A 21,284-nucleotide genomic window follows, 5' to 3' on the forward strand; every position below is an offset into this window, starting at 1 on the left:
TATACGGGTCCTTATTTCAAGCTTGCTCATGGCTACAGTAAGTTGGGGCTATGAGCATAACCAATGCCAACAGTATGGCTTTTTATAAGAGCAATGAAAGTTGTTTCATGATCACTATCTATTATAATGCACACAGGTCAATCTAGCTTCTTTGCCATATGCAGATTTCATAACTAGACAACTGCTACTAGCCAATAGCAGTTCAGGTTTCAAAATTCTGAAAGTCAGTCCATAGCAGGCTAGTTTAAAAAGTTCTCAGTGACATCACAAGCTGCTTGTCTCTCCCACGGACTAACTAAAGGAAGGGGACCTAACTGGCCTGACCTGTTCACCTACAGGAAAGAAAAGTGAGAAAGAGCAATTTTAGGTGTATGTCAGAAGAATGGGGTTAAGAGTTACATTTTTGGGTTATTAGCATGTTTAAATAATGTGGCTCCACTAGCTGCTTCAGAAATTTGCATGAAACTGAATGGACACTTCAAATGTTATGGGGTGTGGCAGCAGGCAAACATGTTGATCTTATTCAGTCAGCTTCTCTTAAAGAACTAGGCTAAAAACACATGCTTAATAATATGCATTAGCGACACAATGTAATTTGGAAATACTGCCCAGCAACCATAAAATACAAGAAAATTGACAGGAAACACAAATACATGCATACACATTAAAATGCAGCTTCACGCAGTGCTTTCATCTACTTGAGTACTTGCTGAATGCTTGTATATATATATATATATATATATATATATATATATATATAAAAAATAAATAAAAATAAAACAGCTTTACCAATCCTAATTTACTTGCCATGTTTGGGGAGGGGGAGGGGCGGAGGGGAATAATCAGTTTCAGGTTTGCAAAGTTCATGCCCTGGATGAAGGGGGGAAACTCTGTAGCCAGCTGGAATGTGCTGGAACCACACACACACACACAGGCTGAGCTCTTTGCTTGAGCTCTCACTCCCTTGTGTGTGCCATTTTATTTATATCTGAAGCACAGGCTGCTTTTGTCTCCAGCTGGAGCTGAGGCTTAATGCAGAACAAGGGGGGAGGGGAATGAAGGGCGGGTGGAGAGCGAGTCAGTTGAGGTTTCTTCAGGCAGCCACAAATGAGTCTCTCTGGAGACATCCCAGTGCTATTCATCAACTGTTTTTCAGGGCTGTGAAAAATCAATGAGCTTTGTGCTGCAAAATGTTCATTATGACAGAAAAAAAACTGCAACAAAATTGATTTGTTTAAATATAATAATACAATTTAAACAATAACTTGTAGGGAAATCTCCAGACAACAAAAGGAAAAATGGGAGTAAACCTTTTTTTTTTTTGCTAAGCTTGCTAAACAGGTGTTTTGAATCACTGCAAAATACTTAAAATGGAGACTTGTGCTGTAGCAGTATGCAAAAGGAGAGGAGGTAAGGCAATGACAAATGAATTATAACTTAGTGGGAGAAAGAGCCTGTGGAGTACAGATTATATGTATCAGACACCAAATCAAATCTCTATTTCAAAATTGGCCATGCTGTGGCCTTCTGTGTATGCCTTCCATCATGGTTCACAAGAGCATCACTGGAATTTCCTTATGCTGCATTTTATAAACTGAATCAAATATCTGACAGACAACTTGCAAACTTTTACCACAGTTGTTTCAAACGTGATACTGACACAAAAGATAACTCATTATTTAATTTAGTTTGAAGGTAAATTCAGCAAGAGAGTCCATGGCATTGTGCAGCCATGCCAGGCTTGAGCAGCACAAAGAACACACTTAGGGGCCTTCTTACCTTTCACTAAAACTTAGGGCTCCTTCTACAAAGGTGCGTTAGGGATTTAACGCACGGAATAGCGTGCGCTAGCCGCTACCGCCTCCTCTTGAGCAGGCGGTAGTTTTTCGGATAGCACATGCTAATCCGGTGCGTGCGCTAAAAACGCTAGCACACCTTTGTAAAAGGAGCCCTTAGTTAACAGAAATTAGCATGTACTAAGGACTGGATTCTCTAAATGGCGCCTAAGCGCACCTACATTGTATGTGCTGCCCCAATCAATCAACTGCAAGGCATCATTAATAGAATCATACCCAGTGACACCTACCTGAAATGTAGGCGTGGTTATGGGTGGAAAATAGGCATGGTTAGGATTACCATATTTTTCTCTGAAAAACCCTGGACACATGACCCCGTTCCGCCTCCATCCCCGCCCAGTTCTGCTTCCATCACTGCCCTATTCTACCCCCCCCCCAAGCCCCACCCAAACTAAACCTCCTCTCTTCTTCCAGATGAACTCCAGCTGCGTCTGGAGCATGCACAAATGTGTGTGACATCATCCACCCATGCTCAGAGGCCCTCCAGATGTGGCCGGAGCTCGTCGGGGCTTTCTAAAACCTGAAAAAATGACAGGTTTTGGAAAGTCCGTCCGGGAGCCGGGACAGACTTTTAAAAAGAGGACATGTCTGGGTTTTTCTGGACCTCCGGTAATCCTAGTTATGGTTTACTTAGGCATCACTAGTTGTCCTTGAGGTAGGCACCGGAATATTAAGCTAGGTTTTACCTGGTCTAATTTACCAAAGCCTATCTCTGACGCCATAATCACTTACTTTGTAAACTGCTTTGCTCTTGATCCACGAAAGGCGATATATAAAATTGTGAATAAACATTTACAAAGCAAAACAGGGCAAACAACAGATCTATATATAACAGATGATTGATCAAATTAATGACTTTTGAAGAGGCACAAATAACCAATATGTTTTAAAATGATGGATTACCATGAAAAGAAAAAAAAAAAAAGATGTCTGGGTATTTTTAGGTTCAGATTTGCAGCGAAATCTATATCAGCACTTCCCAAGTCGGTCCTGGAGGTACCCCCTTGCCAGTCAGCTTTTCAGGATATTCTCAATGAATACTACATGCATGAAAGAAATTTGCATATAATGGAGGCAATATATGCAAATCAATTTCATGCATATTCATGAACCGAAGACTAAACAGAAGTTCTTGTTTAATGATGTTTAATTTTTTTTTTCCATTAGATTCCTTACACATCCAGGGGGGGGGGGGTGGGGGGGCGGAGGGAGGGAATGTATTTTGAGGAATTAAATTATTTCATTATAATATTGAAATCATATCATATGTATTATTGTTTAGATAATTAAAATGAGGGGAGAAATGATTGTTTAATGTATTAACTATATAGTTAAGTGTGTTTTGTGTAGTTTTTCTGATAAATCATTTGTATTTTACTATCAAACTTTGAAATCAATACAATTTATAAAACAAAAAAATATTTTTAGATACCAAAATATTACATAATAACACTCTTTTTTTAAATACTCAGGATAGCAATTTCTAACATGTCCTGGGGTAACCTTAGTCAGTCAGGTTTTCAGGATATCCACAATGAATATGCATGAGATAAATCTGCATACCAAGGAGGCAGTATTTGCACATTGATCTCATGTAATCTAATACAAGATTTTGGAATCGCTTTAATGCCATACATCAAAAAGAAAATATAATTCTATGGGAAAATACAGTTCCTTGAATAAAAAAGAAATCCTTACAATTCTTTAGCTAAAAGTACTAACTTTAAAATCTATCATATAAAAATGTTTTCAACATTCAACAAAATTTTCATATTCATTGTGAATATCCTGAAAATGCCTGACTGAGGTTCCCCCCAGGGCAGGTTTGGTAACGGCTGACTTAGGATATGAGAACATAAGTGCCACATGGGTTAGACCCAGTTCTCAGGACTAGGGTTACCAGATTTTTCAAATGGAAAATCAGAACCCCCCTCAGATCCGCCCCCAGGCCCACCCAGTTCCACCCATCCACCCATTCCCACCTCCAATCCCACCCTAGCCCTGCCACCCGCTGCCTGCTCTCATCGGGCAGGAGGGCAGCCGCGCATCTGCGGATGCCCTCCTGCCCAACGGTGATTTGTTGGAAGCTTTTCCAAAACCCGTTCATAGTGCCGGGTTTTGAAAAGCCATCCGGACCCCCGGACATGTCCGGGGAAATCCGGACCCCTGTTAACCCTACTCAGGACACGCCCAGCCAGTTAGGTTTTCAGGATACCCGTAACGAAGATTTTCAGACAATGGTGGCAACGCATGAAAATTTATCTCATGCATATTCAATGAGAATCATTGGCTTTGTGCGTCCCAACGACTAGGTTGAAAACTCACAGGTGACACCAATGCTCTATTGAGCCCACACAGCAGTCAGACTGAGTATTTAAGCTTCTCAGTTTTGGCAACCACTTTTAGAAGTGAACTTCTTTTCAGAAATGAAGGAAGACCAGATGGTCTCTGGTGACCTGTAACAATCACCTTGCCCCTACTACTTCCTTCGCTGTAAAACTATCCATTCTGTTTCTAATACACAATAACATATGGGGAAGAGGAAAATAAATGTATTGCACCATGGAATCTTTTCCCCACAAAAACAAAAAGGGCCTTGTAGCATCCTGCAGTACTACTGATAAGCTTTTCTCATGTGGACGATGCAGTCTCAGTGCCAGCACATTGAAACCACAAAGATGCAGAAAACCTAATGCTGGCAAACTCACTGCATCCAAACGACCGGGTTTTGTTGTCGGTTTCTTCTCAGAGCGTGTGGTCTTATCAGAATGATAAGAGATCATCAGCAGGTTCACTATATCCAAGTTTGTTCTTGGATGTCACTAGAAAGCTGCTGTAGTAGTCTGCCATCAGACATCATTGCAGTTTATTACAAATCAATGCAGCTTCTGCATTAACACCTCCTCTCTGTTTGGAAATGCTTAAACTCACAACCATTGTTTCAACAGAAAAGGGATACAATGCCTGTCCATTCCGAGTTCCCTTATCAATGGGTAACTATACATATTATGCTATTATTTTACCAGAAGAAAATGTTTAGCTGCCACTCTGGCACAAATATACTTAAATACCACCACATGTTTCATTATCCTGGTGGACAGGAACTGCTGCTATGTTAGTGCTTGAATCTGCCACTGGAACAGGGACAACGCATTTAGGCATTCTAGGTAAAACTGTAGGCTTGCAACCTCACCCCCTCAATTATTTTCCAGGCCCCCGGGATTCTCTCCTAAGATTTTGGCAATTAAACTTAACCATGACTACCCCAACATCATCAATCGTCATACAGGGCCTGTAAAAATCAGAACAATATATAATTGGCCATCATATTTCTTAAAATATTAGACTTTGTTTTGTTGCTTGTGTATATATGCTTGCACCATGCATGCATACACACACAGAGAGCTGGAATCAGACATTCAGGTATCCAGGGTAGAAACAGGGGAGGGGGTCCTTTCAGCTTGAGGCCAGCTTGGGTGTCCTATGCAGTATGGGGGCCCAGAGCAATTTCCATTTGCCAAATCCTAATTCCGGCCCTGCACACACACATGATACAGGCAAGTTCCAAATTCCATTGTTCAGGTCAACAGCTATTTCTTGGAGTAAACCGAACTACAGTAAAACCTTAGATTGCAAATAATGTGGTTTACGAGTGTTTTGCAAGACGAGCAAAACGTTTGATAAAATTATAACTTGATCAGCGAGCATTGTCTTGCAATACAAGCACTTCGATGCGTGCCACGTCATCACAGTACGCACAATATGTGTGTGTCGGATCACAGAGCACAGCTGAACGCAGCAATTAAGCGTAATACAAGCATACACAGTGTACACACACAATTTACCTGCAGTACACAATACCCTAGCACAGCCCTGCACAACATACGGTCCCCGGGCTGCATGTGGCCCAAAACGGCTCTCACTTCGGCCCGGCTCTCCTGCTCCCGCTCCACTCTCCTGTCCCTTTTTCGGAGCCCAAGATTTCTCCCTGCTTCCCCGACACAGAAACACCAAGGCGCATGCAGCGACTGCAGTCCAAAAGCCTTCCCCCCCGCCCCCTGCTCCCCCAATGTCAATTCTGTCATCTGAGAGGAAGTTCCGGGCCAGCCAGGCAGCGATTGGCTGGCCCAGAACTTCCTCTCTGCACATGCCTTGGTGTTGCTGGGTCAGGGAAGCAGTGTGCGTCGGGGAAGCAGGGTGGCTTAGAGGAGCAGGGCCAGAGAAAGACAGACATAAATAAAGAAAAGGGGGGCAGGGAGAGACAAAGAAAGACAGAAAGAAAGGGGGCAGGGAGAGAGAGAGAAAGAAAGAAAGGGGGTGGGGAAGCAGGGTGGATTGGGGGCAGGGAGAGGCAAAGAAAGACAGAAAGAAAGAAAGGGGGCAGGGGAAGCAGGTTGCGTTGGAGAAGCAAAGTGCCTTGGGGGTGCAGTTAGAAAGAAAGAAAGAAAGAAAGAAAGAAAGAAAGAAAGAAAGAAAGAAAGAAAGAAAGAAAGGGGAAGGCAGGGAGAGAGGAAGAAAAAGTTGGACTCATGGAGGGACAGAGAGATGGTTGGGGATGGATATGAGGTCTGGAGGAGAGGAAGCATGCAGGAGGCAGAAAGAAGGGAAGAAATATTGGATATACAGTCAGAAGGAAGTCCAACCAGAAATTAATTAAATCACCAGACAACAAAGGTAAGAAAAATTATTTTATTTTCAATTTACTGATCGAAATGTGTCAGTTTTGAGAATTATCTGCTGTGTGTATATGAAGAAAAATGAAAGGAAAAAATTGTGTTACAATTAGTAAAAGGGGCAGGATCTGGGACAGAGCTTGGGAAGTCTGTGATTGGGAGTACTTAGCTTGAAGTAGTTGAGAAACACTGCTGTAGGCAATCAGCTGCCACCAGTGCCTCTCCTCTCCTGCCCTCTTCCCTGTTGTCACCCCCTATTGGCATCTCAGGGCCCGTCTGGAAGGTCCTCTGTGTATGCATGGATGTCATCACGGCAACGTCCGCGCACTTCCAGGTGCCTAGATCTGTGGCCACTACCTGTGGCCCTCACTACATTTTCCGACTTCATTTCGGTCCCGGATCATTTTTGAGTTGTGCAGGCCTCCCCTAGCCCAATACATCCCGGCCTTGCCTTCACTGGTGCACAGTCCCTGAACCCTACTCATTTTGCCAATGCCCAATTCCATCCCATTTGGCTCAAAGTCTACATAGTCCTGTGGTCTCAAACTTGCGTCCCGGGAGCCAGGTACTATTTTGAGGCCCTCGGTATGTTTATCATAATCACAAAAGTAAAATAAAACAGTTTCTTGATCATATGTCTCTTAAGCTATAAATTACAATATTATTATTAAGACTTAGCCAAAACTATAAAGTTTTACCTCATGCAAAATTGTCATTTTTTCAATAAGACATTAATTATTTTTTCTGAGGCCCTACAAATCCCTGCAAAAGGTTTGAGCTTGAGACCACTGACATAGTCCTACCCAATTCCGAGTTCCTACCTAATCTCATTACGCTGCAGGAGTGTAGTGACGGTTCTAAACGAGTGAGGTCTTGCAATACAAGTATGCACAGTATATTTTATATTAAAGTTTTTGGGTTGTGGAACGAATCGTCTGGGTTTCCATTATTTCTTATGGGGAAATTTGCTTTGATATACGAGTGCTTTGGATTACAAGCATGTTTCTGGAACAAATTATGCCCGCAAAGCAAGGCACCACTGTATTTGTAAAACTGCCAACTCCTTCTGCAGGTAAAAAGTACACCAAATTTGTTTGCTCTCAAGACCTGTTGGTTTTGTTTTAACTATAGCTATTCCTTGCTGCTCTCCTGACTCCATTGCCTTAGGCGACTGCCTAGCCTGCCTAATGGTTAAGCCTACCTGGAACTGGTATGGCATGTTTGGTACACGCTGAAAAGAAAGCACTAGCGCATAACAGACTAAACAAAGACAGAAGATAGTATCTCTGAATGCTGTGTGCACAGTTCTAAGACAGCATTCCATACAATGTACAGAATTTCAAACCTACATTTTGAGAATGGGGGAGTTTGATTTAAGGTCACAAGAGAATATTTCACAGATGAGAACTACACCATTGTGCTTCCAAAAAACACGAGACAACCTGCTCAGCATGGCAGACACAAACAGCTGTGGTGTAATCAGGTTTCAAGAAGGGTGAGGAAGGGAGGCTTTTAATTTTATTCAGGGTTTTTTTTTTTTTAATAACAACTTCATTAATTTTAGTGTTTATGTGAATTATGACAATGTTTGGGCATTAGACATAACAGAAACACTTAGGGGAGGAAGAAATAGCGGGATAACATGGATGGGTAGAATGGATGAGCCACATGGCCTCTATCTGGGTTCACAGTCAGAAACGCGCGAGACAAATGCGTGCCGACATTTGAGAGCGGACAGTTGAGCGCGAGACTTCAGCGCGCCGCTCTAAAAGCTTATTTTAAAGGGCTACGATGGGGGTGTGTGGGGCTTTATTTAATAGTGTTGGCGCTGCCGTTGGGGGTGGTTTTGGTGGGTTGTAACCCCCCCATTATACAGAATACTTAACTTTTCCCTGAAAAAATAGGTAAAAAGTTAAGTTTTCTGTATAATGTGGGAGGGTTACACCCCCTCACACCCCCCCAACACGGCAGCACAAACAGTATTAAGTAAAGTGGGGGTTTCCCCCCGCACCCCCCATCGGAGCCCTTTAAAATAAACTTTTAGAGCGGCGTGCTGAAGTCTAGCGCTCAACTGTCCGCTCTCAAATGTCGGCGTGCGTTTGTCTCTCGTACTTTTGTCCCGTCACCCTTTATCTGCTATCATTTTCTATGTAAACAAAGGTAAAGATGACAAGGCCTGAAATTTCCCACTAGCAACGATAGAGGCCATCATTGTAACAAAGTTTGACAATGCTCAGGACAGCACTAGGAAAAAGTATAAGTGGTCTGGTGAAAGGAACGGACCAAAGAGAAGGTGGTGTCCAGTTGTGTATGGAAATTTAAGAACATATCTGTTCTTAGCTGCAACTGCAATAGAGACAGAACAGACTCAACCAGCCAGCCAGATGACTGGCAATGCTAACATATAAAGCAAAGTACTACTAGCAGGGTAGGTAGGAGTGCCACAGGGGGAAGGATGGAAAATTGACAGAGCCATGGGGGGAGAGAAGGTAGGAGAAAGAGACAGGACCGTGGAGGGAATGAAGGGATGAGGAAGGAAATAGAGATACCCGACCACAGAGAGCATAAGAGAGGGAGGAAGGGATAGAGACACTCCCAACTAAGAAGGGAGGGAGGGAGGGAGGGAGAGAAGATTGGACAGAGAGAGAGACCCCCAACCATGGAGGGAGAGAGAGATACTGGCCCATGTGGGGTGGAAGAGAGGGCAGAGAGACCTGACTGCAGAGGGAGGGAGAGAAAGAGAGGGAGACCCAACCCGGGGGTGGGGATGGGGGGAATTAGGAAGAGCAAAGATACCCAACCACAAAGGGGAGAAGACAGAGTGACCGGACCGCAAGGGAGCGAGGAAGGAAGGAAGAAAGGAGAGAGTGAGTGGTAGAGGGGGAAGGAAAACAGAGATACCTGACTGTGGAGGGAGAGAGAGAGAAAAAAATAAGAGACCCAACCTGGGAGAGAGAGAGACCCGACCAGGGACAGAGAGAGAGACAGACCAAACTGTGGAGGAAGGGAGGAAGAGAGAGAGACAGACCCAAGAGGGAGGGCGGAAGGAAGAAAGGAGAGAGATACCAGATCACGAGTGGGATGGGGGAGGAAAGACAGAGAGGGAGGGAGAGTGGATAGAGAGACCCAACCAGATCCGACTGTGGAGGAAAGGAGGGAAAGAGAGAGAGAGAGACACACCTGACTGCAGAGGGAGAGGGGGAGAGGAAGCTCCAAAATGAGAGGGCATAGGATGAAGTTAAAAGGTGATAGGTTCAGGAGTGATCTAAGAAAATACTTTTTTACAGAAAGGGTGGTATATGTGTGGAATAGGCTCCCAGTAAAGGCGGTGGAGATAAAAACTATGGCTGAATTCAAGAAAGCATGGGACAGGCAACATAGGATCTCTTAGGAAGAGGAGATCATGAATGCTATGGATGGGCAGTTTAAAGATCAAACATGTTACAAAAAATTTAACGCTGATCCTACTCCTCTGTTAAAGAAAGAAATTGATACTCTTATACAGATTGCACGAGAAGCTCAGTTTCTGATGAGTAAAGTCAGGATTTTCTTCAGGTTGCATCCCTGGTTATTCCTTAAGATACATAAATCCTTAGAATCTCCACATGGATGTCCCATTATTTTCTCTATAGGATTTCTTCTTGAGCCCTTTTCAAAAGTCATGGATTATTTGAGACCATTAATATTAATATTCATAGTGATTTACGGGGTATAGATATTGTGATCTTTGCAACATTTGATGCTGAATTAATATATACTTACTAGTGTTTAAGCCCGTTAGATTAACGGGTGCTAGATGACCGCCTCTCCTGCTTTTGAACCTGGGCAGGGGCAGAGGCAGAGCCGGGGCGGGAGGGAGTGACGGTGGGAGAGCAATTTCAAAGCCTCGGCAGCGGCGGCTCCTTGACCAATCCGCGCTTACAACGGCCCCACACTCGTGGTCTGGCTGGCTCCCCCACCAAAGCCCTTCCAGCGGCAGCCCCTCCCGCATCCGTCCCCGCGTCCCAAGCTTTACCGAAGGCCGGATCCCTCTGTCCAAAGCCGCGACGGCAGCCTCCCTCAAGACACATTTCAAATCTGACATATTGTAATCACAATATAGGAAATAAAATTATTTTTCTTACCTTTTGTTGTCTGGTCATTATTCATACCATGTAGGGGTCCCAGGCTATGGTTGGCTTTTGATAACTCGCTTGCCAGGGCCCCTTCTTTCTTCATCCCTCCCTCCATCCCTGCAGCTGAAGACAGGCACCTCCCCCCAGTGGTCTGAGACAGGAGGGAGCAGTTAGGAGAGGGTCTGAGGGAAAAGAGGGGCTCAACAGCGCACAACCACATTTCCTTCCCTCCCTCCATCAGGTGCAGTGCAGCTCCACCAATGTTAAAAGGAGCTGCGTCGAAATCGGAGCCCTGCCACTGCCGTAGCACGTTCCCCTCTGCCTTGGTCCCGCCCCTTCTCTGAGGGAACGGCAAAGGGAACGTGTTACGGTGGCGGCAGGGCTCCAATTTCAAAGCAGCTCCTTTTAACATAGGCGGAGCTGAACTGTACCTGATGGAGGAAGGGAAGGAACGGTGAGGCAAATTTAGGCAACGGCAGGAATTGTTTGGCGGGCCAAGCACCGTGAAACTTTGTTTCTTTAGGCAGCCCCGGTTGTTTACTTGGATTCAATGTCAGCATTAGGGTTCGCCGGCCGCCAGCCGTGAGAGGAAGGCCGCCGCAGGCTCGCGGCTAGATAGGATGACAACAATGGCGCTTATGCTCAAGCCCCCGCCGCAGCTCCTCTCTCGATCCTGGTGCGTTTCGAGAGAGGAGTCGTGGCGGCGGCTTGAGCATAAGCGCGATTGTTGTCCCCCTACCTAGCCGCGAGGCTGCAGCGGCCTTCCTCACCCAGCTCTCACGGCTGGCGGCCGGCGAACCCTAATGCTGACATTGAATCCAAGTAAACAACCGGGGCTGCCTAAAGAAACATGGTAATCTTATTCTGTCCTGAAAGCCCCCGTCGCAGCTCCTCTCTCGATCCTGCTGCGGTTCGAGAGAGGAGCCGTGGCGGCAGCTTGAGCATAAGCACGAGAGAGAGCCGTGGGCGCGCATGCGCAGTCGTGTTTCCGCGACTGATCAGGGAACACGATTTTTGCATGCGCATGCGCGGCCTATCATTTTATTATATTAGATATCCCCCAGCAAAAAGCTATACAGATAATTAGTGAAGTAAGAACATAAGAACATAAGAGATGCCGCTGCTGGGTCAGACCAGTGGTCCATCGCGCACAGCAGTCCGCTCACGCGGCGGCCCTTTTGGTTAAACACCAGTTTCCTAACTGAGACTAGCCTTACCAGCGTACGTCCTTGTTCAGTAGGAACTTGTCTAACTTTGTCTTGAATCCCTGGAGGGTGTTTTCCCCTATGATAGCCTCCGGGAGAGCGTTCCAGCTTTCCACCTCTCTCTGGGTGAAGAAGAACTTCCTTACGTTTGTACGGAATCTATCGCCTTTCAACTTTAAAGAGTGCTCTCTCGTTCTCCCTACCTTGGAGAGGGTGAACAACCTGTCCTTATCTACTAAGTCTATCCCCTTCAGTATCTTGAATGTTTCGATCATCTCCCCTCTCAATCTCCTCTTCTTGAGGGAGAAGAGGCCCAGTTTCTCTAATCTGACACTGTACGGCAGCTCCTCCAACCCCATAACCATCTTAGTCGCTCTTCTCTGGACCCTTTTGTGTATTACTGTGTCCTTCTTCATGTACGGCGACCAGTGCTGGACGCAGTACTCCAGGTGAGGGTGCACCATGGCCTGGTACAAGGCATGATAACCTTCTTAATCATTCCTAACATTCTGTTCGCCCTTTTTGCCGCCGCCGCACATTGTGTGGACAGCTTCATCGACTTGTCAATCAGAACTCCCAAGTCCCTTTCCTTGGAGGTATCTCCAAGTACTGCCCCGGACATCCTGTACTCTTGCCTGAGATTTTTCTTACCAACATGCATTACTTTACATTTATCCACGTCGAATCTCATCTGCCATGTCGATGCCCATTCCTCGAGCCTGGTTATGTCATGTTGTAGATCTTCGCAATCCCCCTGTATCTTCACTACTCGCAAATTTAATCACCTTGCTTGTCGTACCTTTGTCCAGATCGTTTATAAAGATGTTGAAGAGTATGGGTCTAAGCACCGAGCCTTGCGGCACCCCACTGGTGATGCTCTTCTAGTCTGAGTATTGCCCATTCACCCCCACTCTCTGTTTCCTATGCTCCAGCCAGTTTTTAATCCACGTGAGTATTTCTCCCTCGATTCCATGGCTCGCAATTTTCCGAAGTAGTCGTTCATGAGGAACCTTGTTGAACACCTTCTGAAAGTCCAAATATACAATGTCAACTGGGTCACCCTTATCTATCCGCCTGTTTACTCCCTTGAAGAAGTGCAGCAAGTTCAGCAAACAAGATCTGCCTTTGCTGAAACCGTGCTGGTGGTCCTCATCAGACCGTGTCCGTCAAGGTGATCAATGATGCGGTCCTTTATCAGTGCCTCTACCATCTTTCCTGGTACTGAGGTCAGACTCACTGGTTTGTAGTTTCCTGGATCTCCCTTCGAACCTTTTTTGAAGATCGGCGTAACATTCGCCACCTTCCAGTCCTCTGGAATCTTTCCCGTTTTGATCAACAGATTGTCTATTAGTTGAAGTAGTTCAGCTATGGTCCCTTTCAGTTCCTTGATGACCCTCAGATGGATGCCATCCGGTCCCGGGGATTTATCGCTCTTAAGCCTATCAATCTGCCTGTATACCTCTTCTAGGCTGACCGTCAACCCTGTCAGTTTCTCATTTTCGCTTCCAGCATCTAACCTGATGGGTTCTGGTATGCTGTGTATATCCTCTTTGGTAAATACAGATGCAAAAAAATGTGTTCAGTCTATCGGCGATTTCTTTGTCCTCCTTTAGCGCTCCCTTTATTACTTGGTCATCCAACTGTCCCACTGCTTCCTTCGCGGGTTTTTTTCCTTTAATATATCGAAAGAATGGCTTGAGGTTTTTTGCCTCCTTCGCTATTTTTCATCGTAGTCACTTTTTGCTACTTTTACCGCCTTATGGCACCTGTGTTGGTGTTTGTGCTTATTCCAGTTTTCATCCATTTTCGATCTTTTCCATTCCTTAAACGAGGTTTTCTCGTCTTTGATCGCTTCCTTAACCTCTACAGTGAGCCACGCCGGTTCTTTATTCTTTTTCCTCTTTGATCCCTTGTTGATACGTGGTATATATAGATTTTACGCCTCGGTGACCGTATTCTTAAAAAGAGATCAAGCGTTCTTATATTGTTTATCCTCTTCTTAATTTTCTTCCCCACCATGCGTCTCATCCCTTCGTAGTTTGAGAATTCCAACATAATTCATAGTTGAAGTTACAATGATAGCACTAACAAAGAACTTTTTTGCATTTAATGGTCATTTCTATCAACAGATAAAGGGAACCGCCATGGGGCAAATTTGTATGTAGCTGAATTTTAAAATTTACTTTTAACTGAACATCAATATAAAGACAAAACTATGTTATGGAAAAGATATATAGATGATGTGTTTGTAATCTGGAAAGGTACCATAGATGAACTTCAAAGATTTATAGCTTGGCTGAACCAATTAGATAACAATTTAAAATTCCAAATGCAATATGATACTAGAACCATTTCATTTTTAGATATCCAGATTACTGTTGATAAAAGGGTTTTTCTAAAGGATGTCTATAGAAAACCTGCAGACATAAATAAGTTGCTGGACTATCAAAGTTGTTGTGGCAGAGGTGGTTTTCCCTTCTCCCCATGAAGTGGGCTTGAAATGTGTAATGTTTTTCTTTGTAGTATGCTTTATGCTTTGGCAAAGATGTTAATTTCTATATTTCTTTACGATTTCTGATTGTTATATTATATGAAGAAATCTTAAGAGAAAAAAAAAAAGAAAAGAAATCTTCCATACAGTCAGTTCCTAAGATTAAGAAGACTTTGCACTACAGAGGACACATATAGAAAAAGATCATAGAAACATAGAAGATGACGGCAGAAAAGGGCTACAGCCCATCAAGTCTGCCCACTCTGCTTACCCACCCCCTGTCTATGCCCTAATGACCCAATCGTATGAAATGAAACTTAGGGCTCCTTTTACTAAGCTGCGTTAACGGTTTTAGGGCACACAGCATTTTAGCGTGCGCTTAAGCCCACGCTATGAGACTAGAACTAATGCCAGCTCAATGCTGGCATTAAGATCTAGCGCAGGCAAGAAGTTGATCACATTGTCCATTATCTTTTACACATGCTTCTAATAACATTGTTAAGATCCTTAAAAAAATTGGCATGTGGTGCAGAGTTTAGAGCATTTCTCTAATAAGAGTTTGCTGGTAGCATATAAAAGAGAAAGAAATCTGAGAGATTTGCTTGTATCATCAAGTTTACCTTTAAATACTATTCCTAAAATAAAAATTTGCCGAAAGGACAGTTTCAATGTGAAACATGCTCCGGGTGCTCAGTGAATATGACTATTAAAACATTGCTCAGCCTACCACAGGAGTAAAGTTGGAACTGTGACACTTTTCAAATTGCAAAACAGGTGGTGTTGTGTACGCTGCAGTTTGCCCTTGTGGTATGATGTATATTGGTAGGACCAAAAGGGAAGTTCAATGTGCGCATTTTGGAGCACAGGAGTGTCATTAAAAGATCTGTTAAAGAGAAACCACCTGTAAAACACTATAAAAACAGGACAAAGGTTTGACGATTGCTTTGCTAGTCCCACGTCCCTCCTGGTGTCGAGGTGATGTTGATAGACTGTTAGAGGATTGAGCAGAGGATGATATTTCATTTCAATACAGCTACTCCTAATGGCTTAAATCAAGAAAGTGATCTTTCAGTATTTTTTATAAAGATTTGTTGTTGAATTCAATATATATGGTTTCCCTTTGTATATTTATTAGATTATGTTGTCTTAATTATTTATTTCTGCAAAAGACGTAAGTGCACACAGCAGAGACGACTGCCATTGTTCAGCAGTCGTCTCTGCTGTTTGTGCTTTATTTATATAATCCATTGTTTTGTGCTGTTTTTCTATTTATTTATTGTGCTGTTAACTGGTTTTTATATAGAAAGAGAGCAGATGCATAAAATTTTGTTTGACTATATATAGTATATAGCTAAGGAGTTCAACATGTCTACACATTATAAATATGGATTCCTGTGGATTTGCACTGACACTATTGGAATGTAGGAGAAAAATGGTGTTTCAATTGGGTCCTTTTTAACACTCTTAATTGTTTAGCCATGTATTCTGTTTAAAATTTGTTTTATAGCTTGCCAGAGATTTATTTTTAACAAGAGACTCTTCAATTTGCATATACAAGTAGTATTAATTTTGTTGAAATCACGTTTTTATACCTTTTTAATATTGAATTGTTTTTTTTTAAGTTGTTGGTTTAGGAGTGAGTCTCTTGTTTAAAAGAATAGGTCTATTTGAATATGACCTCTAACCTCTCCCCCCTCCCCCCCCCCCCCCGATGCTTGTATAATAGACCAGAGCTCACAACAGCTGTGTTTGATCTCCTACACAGCGAGCTGTGCTCTAGACCTAACTGGCAACAACTTGGTGAGTTACATGGTGTTTTATTCCTGTTTAAGCAGAGGTTTTGCTCTTTGAACATTTTTTAACAATGTTGTATAATTAGCATTATTTGTTAGGCTATGCATTTGTTTTTAGTAACTGATAATTATATGAGATCAGCCAGCTACTGCCAGATTAATGAGATCTTGGATTAGTATTTTCTGAGTACGTAAAAGTTTTTATACTTGCCAGAAACTTATTTTTAACAAGAGACTCATCACTTTGCAAATGAAAATGGTTGGAATTGTATTGAAACCTTAATTTCATATATAGTTTTGTGTTTAGTTTTTTTATGAGCTTCTTGGTTTAGGACAATGTCCCGCAAACGTTTTTACTTGGCGGCACAGTGAACTCCGGGCTGCGGCAGGCGAACCTCCCCGAAATTTGTGGACATCGACATGACAATGTCACGTGCATGTGTGACGTCATCACATAGACATCTGTGCATGCACAAAAGGCCCTCCGGATGGGGCTCTGAGCCACCAGTAGGGGGAGCTGAAGCAGGAGAGCCACAGAGAAGAGGAGAGGCGCTGGCGAGGAGAAGAGGTGTGGGTGCTGGCTGACTGCCATGTGCCTCTCGCCATGAAAGGCATGGCCTGCAGGCAGTCAGCCAGTACTTCTCCTCCTCGCCGACATCTCGTGGCACACTCGGGATCTCTCCGCGTTACACAGTTTGCGATACACTGGTTTAGGAGCTAGTCTCCTGTTTAAAAGAATAAGTCTATTTGAATTTGATCTCTAAACCCTCCGCTGCTTGTATAATAGACCAGAGCTTTCAGAAGTTGCGTTTGATCTCCTATACTACATACTGTGCTCTATACTTGACTGGCAACAACTTGGTGATCTACATGTTATTTTATTCCTGTTTAAGCTGAGGTTTTGCTCTTTGGACTGTTTTATAACAATGTTGTATAATTGGGATTTGTTATGCTTTACATTTGTTTTTCAGTAGCTGCCAGATTAATGGGAACAGCCAGTTAGTGCCAGATTAATGAGATCTTGGATTAGCATTTTCTGGGTATATAAAAGTTTTTATACTGAGCAGCAATGGATTATGTATAATATGATGTAATATTTTATATCATAAAGGTGAGCCTGAAAGCTTGTCTCGATGGATGAAGATAAACGTGGGGCTAGCAGGCCCACATTGTCGCCCATTGAGCAAGTGTCGGTAGGGGGGGGGGAGGTCACCAGAGCGGGTGATAGACTGGCAGATATTTCCCGCCGTGGAGAGTTAACTGATTGGAGGGGAGGTGTGGGGCAATAGTGGTGGCGAGGTCATAAAGTCGGGACTTTGGAGGACCCAGCAACTTCCTGGGTCCTCCAAGGCAGCTTTTCCTGCCTGCCCTTGTGGTTTGGCCAAGGGGCTGGTTGCAGAGTAGCTCAGGAGAGCGGTTATCCTGAGCTACCGGCTGCTGAGGCTCATCTAGGGATGAGCGGTGGGCCAGCTGGGAGCCATGCCTAAGGGTCGGGTGACCTAGGTTAATGCGGCATGGAGGAACATGCCACCCCTCAGACCCTTGTTGACATGGTTGGGTTGGGGGCCAAAATGTTAAGTGTTAATGTTAGTAGCTCAGGAACTGTTATGTTATAGTTCTAGTTATGTTAATTTATGGTTGCCAATAAACAGAGCTGCGGCTATTAAATCCATATAAGAGTTTTGTGCTGAATCGTTTGTTATGGGAAGGGTGGTGGGGGTGAGTTATGGGGACATCTGGGCCTCTCCAGATCCCGCTGTTATTGATATTTTAAGTAGAGCTTTTGTGGGTTTTTTATCCATATAGTAATTTATGTATTCAATTATTTAACAGTGTGATTCAGCCCCTGATGTAGCCCCAAGAGGAGCGAAACATGGCCATGTCAGGCTAATTTATTCTTATATACCGCCCTACCATAATTCCAGGCGGTTCACATCAAGGAAGGACTGTACAACCAGTGAAGCATACATATAAGCAAGGGATACAACAATATTCAAGTTACAAATTTATCAAACAGATAGGTTTTTAGTAATTTCCTAAAGACATAATATGATTGTGCTTGAGAAACATAGAAACATGATGGCAGATAAAGGCCAAATGGCCCATCTAGTCTGCCCATCCGCAGAAACCATTATCTCTTTCTTTCTCTGAGAGATCCCACATGCCTATCCCAGGCCTCCTTGAATTCAGACAGTCTCTGTCTCCACCACCTCTTCTGGGAGACTGTTCTACCCTTTCTGTAAAAAAATACTTCCTTAGATTACTCCGGAGCCTATCACCTCTTAACTTCATCCTATGCCCTCTCATTGCTTAACCAAGAATTCATTTTTCCTAACTAAAAAGCAAAAGTTTTATCCAAAAACCTCGTATATCGGCAAGCTTTTAAAGATGGATACATAAACATGTAATTGTTTCGAGTATTTTCATTAGACTTGTATAACTTGAATTGGGAGGATAGGTATCCTGGAGCCAGACCAAACAATGCTTTACAGCAAATGGGAGTGTTTTAATAAATATTGTTTACATTTTCATCACTGTGATCCACTGTGTTTTTCTTCAGACTGGATCTTACAGATTTTACAGATCGGTTGCCTGTTTGTCTTTGGGACCATTACATCAAACTCTACAGACAGTAGGTATGAAAAGCATGTAGTAAACTTGGGTGTCGGCCAAAACTACAGCAGACACATTTTTTAGTCAGTTTATTGCTTTGCTTGCTTAATTTAGATTTTTTTTCTAGTTTCATTTTTCACTCGTGCTATTTGTTCTATTACTTTTCTGCTAGCCATTTCTGCTGGTTTTGTCTAATTGGATTCATTTTTTCCATTTCTCTTCCTTTCCTGTGGCCTTTCTTTTATGAGGGCAGAGAACAGTCTCAGTCAGGAATGAAGGGCAAATCTGGTATCTCTTTCTCCCATCTGGCCCAAGCAGGTGCCAATTTTTAGACACAAGATAATCTGGCTCCTGGGAGAAACATATCTAAAATAACATCTCTTTTGCTTCCTCTTTCCTCTTATTCTTGTTTCCTTTTTCTTACACTATAAAATATTTTTCAGTTTTCGAAACAGAAATACAGAATTTAAAATATCCATGCCACCCGCATCCCTAAGTACAGTATGCTTGGCATGTGATTTCCAAAACTACCAGAATCATTTAAATATCTGCCTAAGGTTTCAAGTAAGGCAGAAACGCAAATTAGAAGAACCAGAGAGTCTTAACAATATGTAGAGGGGGGGGGGGGGGGAGGAGTAAGAAAGTCACATTGGCAGGTGGAGATACAGACTTTTTCCACACTCCCATTTTCTTCCCTATCTCAATCATGTCTCCTCTTTTTTTTTACATTTCATCCTTTCCCCTGCAATATCTCCTCCTAAACCATTTTCCCTGTCTGCACCCCCCCCCACCTCCCTGAAAGCTCTACTGTCATTAACTCCCTGCCTTATAAGCTCTCTCTATATCCTTCAAAGGAGCCAAATTTTGAAAATAACTGGGGTACTAAAATCATAAATTTAGCACAAATTACCTCACTCCCCACCACCATAACAAAACGGAAAGAAAACCGAAGCATGCCAGGATTGCAAGCATGGCTGATTGGGAAGCCCATATCTGAAATCCAAGAGCAAAGGAGGTAGCATAGATATGGAAAGTCCCATGTGACCATATCAAACACTAGTGAAGTACTCGCATCCTTCTAGCCCAGATGATGTTGAAAGTTGATGGAAACTTATTGATGGTATTATCTGCCTGTTGACACCTTTTTTTTTACTGTCTAATGCTGAACAGAACAGTTGCATTTTGTATGATCATTTTTTTCATCCCCCACCCTCTTTTTTTTTTTTTTTTAAATAAACCCCTTCTGAGAGAGGATTATTAAGAACTAAGGGCTCCTTTTACAAAGCCGCGGTAGAGGTTTCTACCATGGGCTAGTGAGGTAAATGCTCCGATAATCCTAGGAAGTCTAGGCACGTCGGAGCATTCGCCTCACCAGCCCAAGGTACAAAACTCTACCCCAGCTTTATAAAAGCCAGAATAACTTGATTCCTTACCATTTAATAAATAAGTCTCCTATTTTGAGATTTTAATTATTTTATTTGATGTGATCTGCCTACAAGTAACTTTGATAAACTAGATTATGCATCCAAATTACACAGGGGGCAAACACAGTGAGGAGAGCACAACACAGAAAGGAGAAACTGCCTTCATAAACTAAGGGGTCCTTTTACTAAGGTGAGCTATCTGTTTTAGCATGCGTTAAATATTAGCGCGCGCTAAATGCTAACGCATCCATAGTATATAATGGACGCGTTAGCATTTAGCGCTCTAAAACGGCTAGCACGCCTTAGTAAAAGGATCCCTAAGTAGCCTAAATAAATAAGTATAAATATATTTAGGCAGTCATTTTACCTCTAGTTTTGGCACCTTTATGATTTGATATTTGTTTTTATAGGTCTCTGGAGGAAGGGAAATGTAAAACCAAACTGATGAGAAACCAAAAAACCACTGTGGAGTGCCAATGTTCCTGAAATGGACTTTATTGAAGATTTGAAAGTTCCAAAAGTCAACGTAACAATCCACAGAAAAACAGGATAATCCACAGAAAAACCTTAAGGACTTATTCCGCTGAGAGCGTAGGACCCAACACGTCTGTGTTTGACCCACTATAAACCAAACTGATGAACAATAACTGTAAAGAAATAAAAATAAAAAAAAAAGCAGCAGAAATTTGGGAGCTATTTAGAGTAGTTTCTTATGGGCATTGCAGATTTCCAGCTTCCCTCTCCCACAATCTTAGACACCCCATTAACCTGGTAACAGAATATAGCAGCAGATAAGGCTCATTTATGTCTGCCTAGTTGGCTTATTTTTGTAAAGTAGCAGACACAACCGATATCCAGATTTCCTTTCACTGTTCCGCAACAAGGGACCATTTTATGCTTATCCAATTCGGCTTTGAATTCTGCTACGCATTTTGCCCCCGCTGCCCCAGGAGGCCTCTCTATGCATTCACCACCCTTTTCCATAAGGAAATATATTTCATGTTATTCCTGGATCTACCTCCTTCGAGCCGCATATCATGATGTTTTCTAGCATGCTCTTTCCTTGCATGCTAACATATATTTTATCTAGTCTACCTTGTGCCTTAGCTTCGGA

At 43.0% G+C, this 21,284-nt stretch overlaps 1 protein-coding gene and 1 long non-coding RNA gene across 12 annotated transcripts in view; one reads left to right on the forward strand and one right to left on the reverse strand.

The window, feature by feature from the left end:
• Positions 1-21,284, reverse strand: part of ZMIZ1 (zinc finger MIZ-type containing 1) — a 1,043,290-nt gene that overhangs the window by 735,859 nt on the left and 286,147 nt on the right. The window lies entirely within an intron of this gene.
• Positions 1,290-20,846, forward strand: LOC117359421. Of its 2 annotated transcripts, none has more exons than XR_004539228.1 (3): positions 1,290-1,410; positions 18,694-18,769; positions 20,581-20,846. It is a non-coding gene; the product is annotated as an uncharacterized LOC117359421 (long non-coding RNA). The 2 variants fall into 2 exon arrangements; XR_004539227.1 differs by lacking the exon at positions 1,290-1,410 and adding an exon at positions 16,078-16,140.

Source organism: Geotrypetes seraphini, chromosome 4, assembly GCF_902459505.1.
Source record: "Geotrypetes seraphini chromosome 4, aGeoSer1.1, whole genome shotgun sequence".
NCBI classification, from domain to species: domain Eukaryota; kingdom Metazoa; phylum Chordata; class Amphibia; order Gymnophiona; family Dermophiidae; genus Geotrypetes; species Geotrypetes seraphini.